The following is a 16394-nucleotide window of genomic DNA, read 5'->3' as shown; positions in this document are numbered from 1 at the left end:
GGATCTCATGTCCTGATGTACTCAGGAGAAACACCCTGCAAGCAAAAGGAAGACGGAGATACCCTGTGCCATGAGCAGAGACGAGCTCTCAGGAAGGGAGATTTTCGAGAGCGGGCACTGAGGATGCCTCCTATAATCTCTTCCCTGAGGATCTGGGGCATTGCCATTCTCAGGGCCAAGTCTTTTCCAGGACTGTGAGGGTCAGAGGAACTCACAGGAGCAGCGCAGATCTCCTTCAGTGTTCCACATCCTGCTGCCCCCAAACTGGGCTGTCAGCCCAGGAGTCATTAGCAGGTAGCAGGGCTGAGCATGGGGCCATCAGTCAGAGGAGAATGTCTGCTGCTGTTCCTGAGATGCAATGGTGCCCTGAGGAGCCATTGGCAGTAATGATGATGGGTATTTAAGCAAATGAACTGTTAATGACCAGGCAGAGGTGAGCTGCCTCCCAGACCAGCTGGAGCCCAGAGTTGGCAAAGGATGGTGAAGTAGGAATGAGGAGAGACTGGAGAGGAGAGACTCCATTTTCTTCTCAGAAATTGGTTCCCCTAGGGGGTCTTGGTTAGCCATGGGGCAACGCCTGCTTAATCTGCTGTCCCCTACCCTGGGACTCACCATCACTTCCATGAATTACTTTTCAAAAACTCCTGGCTGCCCTACCCAGTTATACCCCACACCACTCCTATTCTTCTACCTCAGTCCTGCCTGCTGTATAGCAAAAAGGAGTCTTGTTGAAAGCCCATATCAGCTGGGAAAGAACAGCAGGGATGCTGGCTGGCTGGCTGAGGTCTGATGGATCCTGGGGGCTGAGGACTGGGTGGCTGGGGCAGATGAAAATGGTCATACTAACAACACACCATCTATTTACCACAACTGTATATGAAACGCCAAATGTGTGCCAGACATTGTTCTAAACTCTTTTTCTTTCCTTGAGACAGATTCTTGCTCTGTTATCCAGGCTAGAGTGCCTGGGTGACAGGCAGTGGTGCCATCTTTGCAGACTGCAACCCCTGCTTCCCGGGTTTAAGCGATTCTCTCGCCTCAGCCTCCAGAATAGGTGGGATTACAGGCGGGTGCTACCATGCCCAGTTAATCTTTGTATTTTTAGTAGAGACAGAGTTTTGGCATGCTAGCCAGGCTGGTCTCAATCTCCTGAACTCAAGTGATCCACCTGCCTCGGCTTCCCAAAGTGCTGGGATTACAAGTGTGAGCCACCACACTCAGCCTATTCTAAACTCTTAATCAACATTGTTTAATTTATTACTCACACAATCCTTGAAGTGAAGATTGATGCTCCCATTTAACAGAGGAGAAAACCGAGGCTCAAAGAGAAGAAGTGACTTGCCTAGAAACTGGGGAGCCAGAAGGTTTGTATATATAAACAGTAGAGAGGTTGAAACTAGAGAATTTCAAAATTCCAACCTTTTATCACCCAAAGCACAATGTAGAGAGAGTAAAGAATACTCTGGCCTGAGAAGTCTTGGAACTAAGAACAGAAAATGAAGCCAGGATCAAGATGTTGTGCCCTTCAGATTCACACAGATTCAGATGGACAGGAGGCAGGTGGCCTCAACATTCTTCAGTTTCATATTCTTGTTGCAGCCTCCACACCTTTATACTCACACTTTGTTCATTTCCTTTAGACCCATCCAAATCCACAATGGTAAAGAATGTGTTATCTGGCAAAAAGCATCAGCTTTGCCCTTAGAAAGAACCCACCACCATCCTTGCTGTGTGACCTTGGGTAAATTATTCAGCCACTCTGAACATGTTTTCTCACATGTAAAGTGGGATAGTGATTATTTTGTAATTCTTAAGTAAATAAAAAAAACAGACAAAAACAATCTTGGTGTCAATGTGGCATAGGAAGCAGATCACTTTTTATTATTTGGCTCTGATTCCTGACGGCAGGGTGGATTGGGTAATTCTTTTGACCTTCTGTTTTCTAATTTGCAAAATGGAATAATATTTCCTCCCTGGCAGTATAATTTTAAATTTTAGAGGTGATGTAAATAAAATACCTAATACATAATTGGTTACCAAAAATAGTAACTGCAATTAGTCTTTTTATCAATTAGATATATATTGTTCCTGACCCAGTGCCTGGGTCCCACAGTTATAAGTTCCTTGTTCCTGATTCTTCTCTTCTACCCTGTTCTTTGAGAAACTTTCTTTGTGCCTTCTCCAGGAAAGCTTCTTCTGTCACCTATAGCACTCAATCTCCTCTGAGCTCAAAAATTTCTTTCACAGTTAGTAATTAACCAAAGCTCTTCTTGTATTGTCCACGGATGCTTCATTTTTTGGTAAGCTGTCATTCTGGAATTTCCTAAGAAGCCTTTAATTGGCCTTGTGAATTTGGACTTATAACTTTTTTTTCTCTGAAGTTGAGTTTCCTTATGAACAGATGGAGCCTTGGACCAGAACCTGGTCTTCTGTCTCCAAACCACAGGATTTCACAGGATCTCAGGCTGACCCTGAGCACAATCCACTCCTTCTTGTCCGAGCCTTTGCTCACAGAATCCACTCTTCCTCAAATGGCTTTACCCCACCTCCATATCCCAGGACCCATCTTAAATGCCACCTCTGCCATGAAGCTTCCTTAATCCCCTCCAGGCAGAGGTGATTTCCCCTGTGAAATTACAGAATCTTTAGACCCAGTAGCCCATGTAGATCTTCCTGAACTTCACCTAGAGCTGCCATTCCTCCTACAAGAACTGAAGTCTCTAATCACAGAAGTGTGAGTCATGCATTCCCATATCTCCTATGGCCTGCACACTCTAAGCCTTGCTCTGTAAGTATCCCTGAATCTTACGTAGGGCCCTGTTCTAAGGACTACAAAGGGACCCAAAGATTTATTATACAAATCTTATTAAGGAGCTTACATAGTCAAGTCACCATCTCTGCTAAAAGGGGACAAATCCAAATGGGGATCCCTAGGTATCACTTTTATATAGACACCTACCTTCCTGTACCCCATCTTTCTCTGTTCCCTGATGCCCCTTCTAAGGCAAGATTATCCTGATTTCATTGTATTTCTTTTGACACCTGTGCTAGGAGCTCCAGACCACAGTGAATTCCCTGATTGCAGACACTATATTTTTCTTCTGCTGTAACTGGCATCTGTTCAGGTGGATGAGTGAATATTTATTAGATCTCAGCAGGTTTTGGTCACTTTAATTGTTTTCTAGTGAAACGTGCCCATTGCTGAAACCAGACCTTGTTGGCCATTTATCAGGTCAGCTAAGTGAAAGGGGAGCTGCATGGAGACAGGAGTTCAGGCAGGTCCAGGAAATTTTGGCTGCAGAAAGAAGTCATGCCAAAGAAAAATGAGTCCCTGGATGGTCATCTGCAACTGATGGATTAAGAGATAAGCACCGGAGTTGTGATCTCAACACACAGAATCACTGGACCAGCCATTCTCATAATTAGATGCAAGTGGCAAGCATTTAGTGTATTTTTTTTTTTAACTTTTAGAAGTGCATGAAGCAAAAGCTGTTGGAAATGGCAATTGCCATTTTTTGAAAAAGAGGTTGGGGAAAGGAGGTGAGCAGTATTTATTAAGTGCCTAATATATGCTATGCACTTAACATAAATTGGTGGTTTCCTTATGTATTTATTTAAATAAAGAAAAGCTTTTTTTCACATGATATTTTTCCAGAAGCTCAACATGTAAAAAAGATAGAAGAGCTGCTCTTGTTGAAGTTTAGCTGAGACACCTGAAGCCCAGCCTATTCCTTTTGTCCTTTCCTTACTCAAATTCCCATCTAATCAGTCCTTGAAGCCCGTGAGACCCCTTTCACAAACATTGCCTATCTCAGCCCCGGCAGCAACTCACTAATGATGATATTATTTACAGATGCGTTAAGTCAGAATGAAAGCAGTCTAGTCACATGGCTGGGAAGCAGAAAGGAGTCAGGCTTAGAACTCAGCTATCCTGACTACAAAAGATGAGTGTCAGCTGTTGGAAGAGGACAGACTGTGGTCAAGGAGCCCCAGGCTGGCTATGCCTGTGTATTAGTCTATTCTCATACTACTATAAAGAATTACTTGAGACTAGGTAATTTATTAAAAAAAAAAAAAAAAAAAAAAAAAAAAGAAGTTTAATTGGCTCACGGTTCTGCAGGCTCTACAGGAAGCATGGCTTCCGAGGCCTCGGGAAACTTACAGTCATGACGGAAGTCAAAGACAAGGGAAGCACGTCTTACACTGGCCAGAGCAGGAAGAATAAAATAAAGGGAGAAGTACTACACACTTTTAAACAACCAGATGTCATGAGAACTCACTCACCATCATGAGAACCGCGAGGGGGAAATCTGCCTCTATGATCCAATCAACCTCCCACAAGGACTCTCCTCCAACACTGGGGATTACAGTTCAACATGAGATATGGGCAGGGACACAAATTCAAACCATATCACCCTGTAATCCATGTGAGAGGGGCAAGGGCTGAGAAAGACACTGGAGAGGACCAAGGAATAGATCTTTGGCCTGACCAGAACAGGAATAGAGAGGGGAGGCAACAGAGATGAGAGCCCATTTTGTTTTTATCCAAATGATAAACCCCATGACAGAGGTTCTGTGTTCTATTCTGCCCCTGACTAAGGTGAGAGGACTCCCCTCCAGTTTGCTGCTCTCCTTCTTGTCTGACTGTCCCTGTCATCAGCACTGCCTTGTTTCTGGGTGATATAGCCAGTTGCCTGCTAAGATCCAGTCCTCACAGACAAAGAGGGCTCTGAACTTTAGAGCCTCAGCAAGGAAGAAGCTGTTGCAGCCCTTGATGGACAGTAAAATCCAGTGGTAAAGATGATTTAATGTCCCACAAATGCCAAGTTTCTTATGGACATACTGAGCGTGACCAGACTGAGGGCTGAGATCCAGATGAAAGTGTCCGGCAGCCCAGCCAGGGTGGGTTGGGGTAGGGTGGGGTGGGATATCTTTCTCCTTTTTAGTCCTCAATAGTTTTCTCTCCCCTTCCTCACCAGGTAGTGCTGAATTCCAGACCACTGAGGTCACCTGCATAAGCAAGTCTGGAAACAAATAATCTTTTCTCAGGCAATGACCAGAAACTCAGCCTGCTTTTTGTCATTTCACCAGCCCTATCATCTTTCCTTTATTCTAGAGCTCCGAGCACACTTGCACAAATCTTTTGAAAGAAGAGAAACAAGAGCATTCATTCCATAGTCTTGTGTCCTGTGGGAAAGCTTTATGCTGGCAGACATAGTAGATTGACCATTTCCCAACTTCTTTTTCTTTGCCAACTTCCAGCTAGAGGTGTCCATGTGACACAGCCCTGGACATGATAAGTGGGAGCCTGTTGTGAAATTTTGGAGAAAGCTTTTCATTTCCTGAAAAAGATATTTTTTTCTTCTTACCACTTCCTACTAGATTACAGATGTGATGGCAAGAGCTGCAGCAGTCATAATGCAAAGAGTAAGGAAAGGAGAAGAGAATTACAAAGGTATCAGCCCATGTTGAATTAAACTGCTAACACCAGCAGTTACTTGCCTCCGACATCTTTGTGTTTGAGAACATTAAATCTGTATGTGTTTAAATCACTATGGCTGAATAGTTCTGTCACTAAAGTCAAAAGCATTCCTGAAACAGTGCATGATTCTGTATGACCCTTACCACAACCCTGGTAAGAAGGTATTATTATCCTTCATTTAAACATGAGGAAATTAAAGTTGGGAAAAACTGACTATACAAAAGTCATTAATTGTATGAGTGGTAGAATCAAGATTTAATTTCAAGCTTTTCACTCTACACTCACAAACCCATACCCAATAAGCAAGAAGTTAATTTAGATATTACATATATCTGTATTATATTTAATTTCTTATATACATTTTACATATGTATATGTACTTTTCCATGTGTATCTTTATATATACTTATTCTTTATATGTATGGCTACACGCACACACACAGACACACACAGACACACACAGACACACACACACACACACTTTTTAATCCTATTGCCTAATTTCCTTGGAGCCCATGGTAACAACGTCCCCTTTATCTTGGGCCTGCGATGATTTCTCTCCTAGGCTAACATTACTCTCAGCCCACTAGATACAAGTAAAAATCATCCTGGAGAAAATACAGATGATTTGGAAGTGCCATGCTTCCTAAATATCAAGAAAGAAGAGAGTCTGAGTGTGGGAGGCAGCGTGTAGAGCATAAAGAGCAGAGAATCTGGAGCGGACAGATGTAAGTCATAGCCCAGCACTGTCTGATGCTAAGTTGCTGTGAATACTTTGAAAAAGCACTTCCCCCACCATGCAACTGGGTTTTCCCACCTATCAAATGCAATGAGTATCTGGTGGGGGGAATGGGATTTGTGTGGGGGGGAGGGTGGAATAGAGGGAGATGTTAGGTGACATTTAAAATCATTTTCATGTGAAAATGCCGTAACTGGGAGATATATACATATATATGTATACTGGCCAGTAAACCCACCTCAACCAGAATTACAGATTCTTTCATAATTTGTTACCTGTGAAGAGGAGATGATGGTGTAGAGGATGGGAATGCACCAGAGACAGCAATCAGCAGAGGGCCAATGCATCTTAAGAGCCACCAGGGCCTACCTTTGTCACCTTGAGGTCTTTGAGCCATGGCCCAGGGACTTGAGTTGGCTGTTTGTTGCCACTGTAGACAGTTTGCTCTCAGAAACCACATCTTTATGACCCCACCCATCAGGGCCTAGCAGAGAAAGTATTCCTGCAGGACATCTTCACCATTTTCTTACTAGCCATGTCAGCTTTTTCCTTTTATTCTTTTTGCAATGAGTTCCAATGCCCTCTCTCTGTTTTGTGCTGCTATAGCAGAATACCTGAGACTGGATAATTTATAACGATCAGAAGTTTATTTTTCACATCCCTGGAGGCTGCGAAGTTTAAGATCAGGGTGCCAGCATCTGGTATTGGCCTGCTTGCTGCATCCTCACATGGCAGAAGAGCAGAAGAGAGCAAACCCACTTCCATAAGCCTTTTTTATAGGGACGTTAATCTATTCATGAAGGGCTGTGCCCTTGTGACCTAAACACCTCCCATTAGGCCCTACCTCCCACCACAGTTGCACTGGGGATTAAAGGTCCAACACATGAATTTTGGAAGACACATTGCGACTACAGAAACCATGCTCTTAAATCTACAGAGGCAAGCGGTCACTCTGTACCCCAGCCACTAGTAGGTTGGGGGTCCCATCCCCCACACCATAACATCATAATTTGGTGGATAGAATGGGCTTCCGCATCTGATCATGCCTGTACTGGACACAAGGTTTCCTCTGCAGACCTCACTTCCATCCTCCTGTATTACTGAGCCACGCCAAGAACAAGCCTCTCACAGAAGCTGCTTGTTCTTGGATGACACTTTCCTGACATCAAAATGTTTGCTGGGATTATGCAAAATAGACTGAGATTAACATGTGTTGTTTAACTGAATAGCCCCAGGCTCTTGGCTTTCCTACATCACTTGAACTGCCAAAATAAATTCCCACCCACGGATATCCTGAGTTTGTCTGGCTTGCTTAGAGTAAAAGCATGGAGACAGAGGAGCTGTTACATAGCAGATTCTCCCACATTCACAGAGGAAGCTGCAAAGCTCTTGCCTCCAAAGCGACCCTCGGGCCCCTCCCAAAGTGGCGTTTCTTTCCTTCCTGTCCTAACTAAAAGGACTATTTTGACTAAAAGCCAAAATGTCATCACCTTCCTTTTGTTGGGGAGAGCCTTCTAGAATCCCCATGGTTTTTACTTAGGCAGTGCAGCATCATCCCTTTATTCTGCATTCGACAAATATCCAATAAGCAAACATATTACTTACTTAAACACTTGTTATGCCAGGCACGGTGCTAGGCCACAGGGAGCTGATGGCAAAAGAGATTGTGTGGTTCTGGCCACTGGTTTTCCCTGTACAGTTAACACTGTAGTCTCGCTTTGTTCCTCCACAAGGTCATTTCTTTGTCTGCAAAGAAAGAATCACGAAGAAAAACACTGGGTTACTTAACCCCTGGGGGGTTTTCAAATTTCAACTTATCTAATTTTTGGTGAAATTCCATGTGACAGACTCAGCTGTAGTTAATTTCTCATGTGTCTCAAGTGCTCGGTAAACTGTGAAATTTGATTGCTTGTTACTATCATCACTGCTATGACAGAAATACCATTTGCCCCAGTTTTTGGTTAAGATGAGGTATAGAAACTTTCCCAAGATATTTAAGTGGTGGAGCTTTTCAATGTTACTTCCATTACTACCACTACTGCTGCTAATACTATCACTACTACCAGCACCACCATAATATCCTATAATATCCTATATTATTAGTGTAGTAATAATATCACTATTATTACTACACTACCACTGCGACTATGATGATTACATCATCTTTACTACTGTCATACTACTACGACTGCTGCTACTGCTACTTCTATGAGCAGCTAAATCTTAGTGGGCTGTGTCAAGCCCTGTACTAATATTTTAAATGCATTAATTGATTTGAACATCACATTCACCCTCTCAATTAGAGATTATTGTCTCCCATTTATAGATGATATAATAAAGTGACATTTACACATTTAGAAGTGACAAAATTAGGCTCCAACCCCAGGCAGTCTGACTTCCAAGTCCGTGACCACCATCTTATACTTCCCCTCTAGATCCATTGCTAGCACCCACACCTGTGTGATTCCAAAGCCATGCTCCTAACCATGGGATTGGTAAACACTCTGAAATCCAACGAGGCAGGTTTATGAGACATGCAGGTGTTGAGAGCTGAACCTTACCCTTGTATAGCTTCAAGGCTTCAAGGATCGCTCTATACCCAGCTTGTCTACCTGCAGCCTGTGGGCCCAGGACATGTAGTCCAGAACAGCTCTGAATGCAGCACAACACAAATTTGCAGCTTTCTCAATGCATTATGAGATTGTTTTTTTGCATTTTTTTTTTTTTTTTTTTTTTTTTAGCTCATCAGCTATCATTAGTGTTAGTGTATTTTATGTGTGGTCCAAGACAATTTTTCCTCTTTCAATGTGGCCCAGGGAACTCAAAAGATTGGACATCCTTACTCTATACCTCTCAGCAGGAACATTCCCAAACAGGGACAAAGTGAACACAAAGGTCAGGCAGAGGACGAACAGTCTCTGACAAAAAAGGCAGGGCAAAGATTTCTGACAGAGAGCAGGGGCTCACTATGAGCCTTGGATCACTGAACTCTAGGAGCTGCCCACAGTTCTAAGGGCAGCAGCATCTGAGCTAAGGCACTGCTCTAGCCACATCAGAAGTCAACAAGTTCTCAGTTTTTCAGGCCAGGAGGGACTAACAAGAGACATTTGGGCCAGACTCCTGCCACATACCCGCTTCATCTTCTTAATGCCAAATTTCCATTCCACCAAATTTTCATTCACACCAAATGTCCATTCCAGCACTGCTACTCCTTAATATAATGCCACCGAGGGGGCCAAGCTACATCAGTCCTCTCCCCATCAGTCCTGTAACCCTTCTTTCCTATTAACAATGGGTGCATGATGGGGTGAGACCTGTGACTCAAGCCACGTCTGGGTCCCTGTCCCCTTTTCTCCACCTTCAAGAGTTGTACACATCCTTCATTATCCACCTCCATATTCACCTCCCCGTGGAGCCATTGTCTACGCCAAGCACTTTGTACATCCCAATCAAAACAGCTTGATTTGAAACCAAAACAAGCTGTTTCTTCTATTTTAGGGGGCTTAGCTCTTCTGGACTGGGCTTGTTGAAGGCCAGGTACTTACCTTATTCATCTTTGCATGGCCCACAGCATCTCATTCAACGCCTGCCTTATAGCAGGGGCTCTGTAAATGTGAAAGGAAGGAAGAAAGAAAGGGAGGGAAGGAGGGAGGAAAGAAGGAAAGGAAGAGAAGGAAAGGTAAGGAGGGAGAGAGAGAGAGAGAGAAAGGGAAGGAAAAAGCAAAGAAAGAAAGGGAGGGAGGAAAAAAATGGAAGCTAGGCATTCAGTATGCCACACCTCTGACTCTTCCTAAGTCTAGCCCCCAAATCATGTAAACATGGGTTTTCAATACAGAGACCACAGGAGTTTGGTCTTTATCATGGGCTTAGTTCATTACCATAGACTTAGAGGCTGAAGGAAGTAGATCTCTCAGGACCTCTTACCAACCTGGGAGCTGAAGGAAGTCCCTGGAACAAAAAAGGAAACAGTGATAAAGGGAAAGGTGTGGAATTTTACATTTGAGGACTTATTCCAGCCCAGCAGGCTTTAGCTTTGGGGTGTGTCTTCCGACAACCCTGCACCTCAGCTTCCCTCTCTATGAAACGGAGCACTATCACTTCCTTCCAGGAAGTGTTGTGAGCACGTAAAGAAAAACGCAGAGCATGTGAAAGTGTTTTGTGGATGGGAGCATGCCTTGTGGATGTTACCTCTCTCTCAGAGAGAGCCCAGCCCCGGGGCTCCACCAGGCCTCTGCACTGTCTGTTTCCTTGTGTGTCCCCTTGGCAGCCTCCAATAAGGAAGCCAATCCAGGACGCGTTTTCTGTAGTGTTTGGAATTCACCTCAGTCTACCAAGAAGGAGAAAAGGGGAAGGGAAGGAGAAGAAAAAGGACATACAGCAGCCACTACCACCAAAGCCTTCCAGGGAGCGAGCCACTCTAGAATAGTTCCTCCTGAGCTCTGCAGAGGCCTCACCACTGAGGAAAATGCCGGAAAAATGCCGGCTAATTTCAGAGGCTCCACGTTGGTGGGCCAACATCCCAGGGAGAATAAGCAATTATGATTTCCATCTAAGCAACATATGCTGTTTGCTGGCCTCTTTCGAACAGCTGTAGGTTAGATGCTGTTAAGATTGGTCTCCTTCTCTCCTCCATATTTCAGAATTCAAATTAAACTAAAATAACAGCACCTGCTGAACAAAAACCCCATTGGAAATGTGTCCTCGTACACAATTACTGTAGGGAGGCTGGTCACCATTGTTACCCGCCTATTCTTCCTGAATGGGAACGGCAGCGAAGTTTCCCAGGCAGCTGCAGCAATTCAATTGTATAACTGGAGCTGGCCCCATGCCAACCCTCAAGAACTCAAGTGGCACCAAAAGATACTATATTGATTTGCAATCGAACATAATAGGCCATCAGCTTAATTATTACTGAAGTGACAAGGTTCTGGGTATTTCATATTTATATTTCAGGGCCTGTGAAGGATGAATGTAAATCTTTTAAATGCACGGATTTGCATATCTTCAGAAGGGTTGAGTGCTCTTATTACATTCATAGCCTTTGAAAGACCAAAAGGACTGGCTATTGAACTCAGGTTGCCAGATCCCACCGGCATTTGCTTGGATGAAGAGACAAAAGGCATAAAATGGAAATTGCTTTTAGTTCAAAGAAAAAAAAAAGGGGGGCCAGAAAAAGAAAAAGCCTACTCCCCAACTCCATCAAGCTCAGACCTCTTCGCGGGCCTTCTCTGGGAAAGTGGCTACAGGTCTTGGACAGAGCATCTGGATATTGGGAAATCAAACCAATGACTCTGACTCGTGAGGTCCCCCTTGCTTTCTCCTTCCCAGCCTGCTCCTAGATTCTGCAGAGCTCTGGTCAGTAGAACCTTATGAGCCACTGAGATGTGGGCAAGGGAAGGACAGGGAGAGACAGAGGTCCATTTTCCAAATGTCCACTTCATGTATGCACCATACTGAGACAAAGACCCAAAGATAATAGTCTCATCTTCATCCACTCATTATCATCAAACCTCCTCCCTACATCCTTTCTAATAGGACTGTTGTCCTAGCAAGAAATTTTAAAACCATTCCAAATTTCTCCCTGTCTCTCACCCTCTAGATCCAGTAAGTCATTGCAAGTTATTGATGCCTCTTCCTGAGGCCCCCATGGATACTGCTCCCTGCTCCGTCAGTCTTATGCCTTGCCTCTGTCAGATCTCATTATAAAGTCAGTCTGTAAGATTTTCCTGCCATACCTTCCTGCCTCCACCTTCCTGGATTGCAGTCCATTCTCCACCCTGCCATCATAGGGCCTTTCTGAAAATGCTGGAAATCCCTGCCTAAAATCTTTCCATAGAGGCCAGAAGATAAAGCTCATCTCTCTTCACAGTCAGGCATCAGCCTTCATGCCAAACCACTATTCCCTAGGTACATACCTTCACCCTTTACACATGGTGTTTCAATTCTCTTGGCCTGAAAGCCTTTTTCTTCTTGTCAATGGAAAGACAAGAATCATTTTCCAAGATTCCCTTTAAAACATTGTGTTCTCAAGGGCTGATATCCAGAATTCACAAAGAACTAAAACAGATTTACAAGAAAAAAACAAACAAGCCCATTCAAAAGTGGGCAAAGGATATGAACAGATACTTTACAAAAGAAGACATACATGAGGCCAACAAACATATGAAAAAATGCTCATCATCACTGGTCATCAGAGAAATGCAAATAAAAACTACATTGAGATACCATCTCACACCAGTTAGAATGGCAATCATCAAAAAATCAGGAGACAACAGATGCTGGAGAGGATGTGGAGAAATAGGAACACTTTTACACTGTTGGTGGGAGTGTAAATCAGTTGATTTACACAGGTCCCCTCCTCAGCAAGCTACTGCACTTCATTCATATGTACATTATGAAAACTTATCACATTGTGCTTTAGTTAATGGTTCACACTGGGAAGCAAACTGCTTTCACTATCAGGGTCTCACAATCAGAAATCATTGTGGAAGACAGTGTGGTGATTCCTCAAGGACCTAGAAACAGAAATTCCATTTGACCCAGCAATCCCATTACTGGGTATATATCCAAAGGATTATAAATCGTTCTACTATAAGGACACATGCACATGTTCATTGCAGCACTTTTTGCAATAGCAAAGACCTGGAACCAACCCAAATGCCCATCAATGATAGACTGGACAGGGAAAATGTGGCACGTAAACACCATGGAATATTATGCAGCCATCAAAAACGATGAGTTCATGTCCTTTGTAGGGACATGGATGAACCTGGAAACCATCATTCTCAGCACACTGACACAAGAGCAGAAAATCAGACACCACATGGTCTCACTCATAGGCGGTTGTTGAACAATGAGAACACATGGGCACAGGGAGGGGAGCACTACACACTGGGGTCTGTTGGTGGGAAATAGGGGAGGGACAGTGGGGGGTGGGGAGTTGGGGAGAGATACCATGGGGAGAAATGCCAGATATAGGTGACGAGGAGGAAGGCAGCAAATCACACTGCCACATATGTACCTATGCAACAATCTTGCATGTTCTTCACATGTACCCCCAAATCTAAAATGCAATTAAAAAATTAATAAAAAAAATAAAACATTGTGTCCTATCTTATGCTTTACACAGGTCCCCTCCTCAGCAAGCTACTGCACTTCATTCATATGTACATTATGAAAACTTATCACATTGTGCTTTAGTTAATGGTTCACACTGGAAAGTAAACTGCTTTCACTATCAGGGTCTCACAATCAGAAAATGCTTTTAACTCAGGACCTGGTTCAGAGCCTGGAATGTAGAAATGTTCAGCAGTTGTTCGTTGAGTAAGTCTTCATCCCCAGGAAACATCAACCATGTACTGAATGTCTATACTGTGTAATATTGTTCCAGGTACTGAACCAAAAACAGTTCATATGGGAACCCAGCCCCAAGACCAAGACACTACAATAAGTGTAGTAGTCAATGCTAATGACCAAGAAGTTGGTTGAGACATCAAGCATCCTTGAAACCCAGAGAAACAGGAAATGTCCAGCCTAAAGTGTTTGGGAGAAAGCAGGACTAGAACTAAGCCTGAAATTCTGAAATGCTATAATTCAAGAAGTGGCAGTACATTTGAATTCACCTTCTCCAATCCCCACATTTTATAGATAAGCAAAATTGAAGACTGAAAAAGGTAAGATTTACAAGGTTGCAAGGGCAGTAGGAATTCTGGTTTCCAAATGCACCTTCTTTCCGTGATGCAGTGAGATGTGTAGGACTTGATAAGACATGAAGTGTGGAAAGTATTCCAGATGATAGCTCTACAGCACACTAACCATCCTCAGGAACCTCAGTATTGTCACCATTGCCACCACTCCTCTCCCCAGTACCTCCATTGCCACTACCTTGTCTCCACCATTGTTAGTATCTCCCTGACAGCCACTGTCCAGCCCTGCTCCCACCATCATTTATTTGCATCACCACGATCCACATCAGAGAAGCCTCTTTGTTTAGTGGAGAGAAAAGGTGCTTTGTTCTTGTTGCCATTATCTACAGTGAAATTTCTGCCCCTGTTCTACTCCATTTTCCTACGCCATTTAGATGGCCTCTGTGCTTTTGGAACCTGGGCTCTAGCACAGAGCTGTCTTAGCACTGCCAAGGGGCACTGTGATAATCTCCCCACTCCAGGAAGAATTTTTATTTCCTTGAATTAAGAAGCTATTTCCAAGGAAGCTAGATCAAAAGGAATCCAGGAAAGAACAAAAAAGAGTTAGAGAAAAAGAGAAAGTATTGTAAAATTTAGGAAACTAGAATTCTGTCTACAAAGGTAATGGGCAATAAGAGTTACAATCTAATTCTTTGAAGGGGACAGCTCAAGAAGTCTGAACAGGAAAATGTCCACTGTTACCTATCAGGAAACCTAGGAATATTCTCCAGGACACAGCTGAGTGCCCCTTTCCCTGACTTTTGATGTCCTGGCTCATCGTCTGGTTCTCTCCACCAACCCATGTTGCCATCTGCAGCTTCTGTCTTGTCTGGGGCTGCATTTAGATCCACTTCCCTGGCTCACGTCTTTTGAGAAGAGCCCAGCACCTCCACTGGAATCACCCAGGGGAGAAATCCGAGGGCTGGCAAAGACTCAATCCCTGGAGTCCTCGGGCAGCAGCATCCCCACGAGGGCCTCTCCTGCCAGGCAGAGCACAAAGGAAGGCATTATCCTGCAGGAAGGAGAGGAGCCGTGGAGGACCACCTGCTTAGGCAATTCTATGATAAAAGGAAGTGAGGCTGGAAACTGGACAATTGTCTCTAAGTAGCTAAGGACCCAGCTGAGTAGGGTTTTCTTTAACAGGGATAATAGAAACCAGCTTTAAAGGCAGATGGAGATTTTCCAGAACCTAGGGACTCATCAAGAGAATCAGGGGAGAGAACTAGGCCCAGGAAAGGGCATCTCTTCCCATCCTTGTGAGGAGCCAGAAGGCATGGGGTTCCTTCCTACAGGCATAGGAAGCACTTCACATATGTCAGTATTTATTTCCTGCCCTCCTTTTAAAGGCACAGTCTTTGTGAGCACCTGGGAGGGAGAAAGTGATCCCTAAGGCTTGGCAAGGGTGTGCCAAGAATTAGCTACAAAGGACCAAACACTTTTTTCACCACTTCCCAGGCTGAGAGACTGGAAAGCAAGCAAATCTGGACCGCGAGCATTTGACTAAGTCTATCCTCAAGGAAAAGATAGATGACAAGGTAATTAAGTGAATTCAGGGTTGGCTTGTAGCTACAATTTATCGCGTGCTTACCGTGTACCAAGCAGCATACTGGATTTTTCACACGTTGTATCACTGAATCACCTTACTGCCCATTCACAGATGAGGAAAGTGGCTCACAGAGGTTGACACAGTTAAGCCCAGGGGAGCCTGAGAGCATCTCTGCCACTTCTCTATAACACTTTTCTACAGGCTAGAATGGAGAATGCCCAGGTATGCTCACAAGGCGCACTGTTGCATTGTGCACAGACAGACACCAATCAACACGCTTTCGGTCGCAGTCACATAGAGCTCGGGTTCCTGCGGATGTCGTGTGTGTCTGTGCATGAGCACACACAGCCCTATAGGTACGAACATACTCCCACACCAGGGATGCCTCTTTCTACCTCCCATCTCCATCTACTGGATAGAGCTCTTCTTATCCTGCATCTCAAGCTTCAAAAAAAAGGCGCAGATTATCTGGGGGTAACACTCTAAAATTCCAGTGGGCCGAGCAGCGGTTGTGGGAAAGAGACAGAAAGACCCGAAGGATCCATTGGTCAGATCTGCAGGTTGTGGGAAAGAAAGACAGAAAGACCCGAAGGATCCATTGGTCAGATCTGCACTCATATGCTTAGCCTTACTTCGTGTTAGCAGTGTGGCTAACACTCGGGGAGTCCCTGCACGTCTACAGCCTCCGGTGGCCCCTCTGTTCAGATGGGGATAGAAATACCCATCACAGAGCATTGCTCTGAGGACTGGAAAGTCCTAAGACAGTTGGAACAGAGTGCCTGTGCCTGTCCATGGTCAATCCCAAGCCATCTGCCACATTCTCATGCTGCCACCCTCTGATGCCAAAGCCATATCCATGGCATGCTACACCATACATTGTCAACAGCCACCAGGGAAAAAGAGGTGGCAGAGAGTCAGAGGACGTTGAGACCCTCCGCTGCT

At 44.3% G+C, this 16394-nt stretch overlaps 1 long non-coding RNA gene across 1 annotated transcript in view; it reads right to left on the bottom strand.

Moving 5' to 3' along the window:
* LOC141584750 (uncharacterized) overlaps nucleotides 1–15932 on the bottom strand; it is a 43342-nt gene extending 27410 nt beyond the window's left edge. Inside the window, exon 1 of the long non-coding RNA XR_012517956.1 lies at nucleotides 15838–15932. This is a non-coding gene — a long non-coding RNA (uncharacterized LOC141584750). The remainder of the gene's footprint in view (nucleotides 1–15837) is intronic.
* Nucleotides 15933–16394: the final 462 nt, after the last annotated feature.

Source organism: Saimiri boliviensis, chromosome 6 (genome assembly GCF_048565385.1).
Source record: "Saimiri boliviensis isolate mSaiBol1 chromosome 6, mSaiBol1.pri, whole genome shotgun sequence".
In the NCBI taxonomy this organism is placed as follows: Eukaryota; Metazoa; Chordata; class Mammalia; order Primates; family Cebidae; genus Saimiri; species Saimiri boliviensis.
This window is presented reverse-complemented; position numbering and strand designations above follow the sequence as displayed.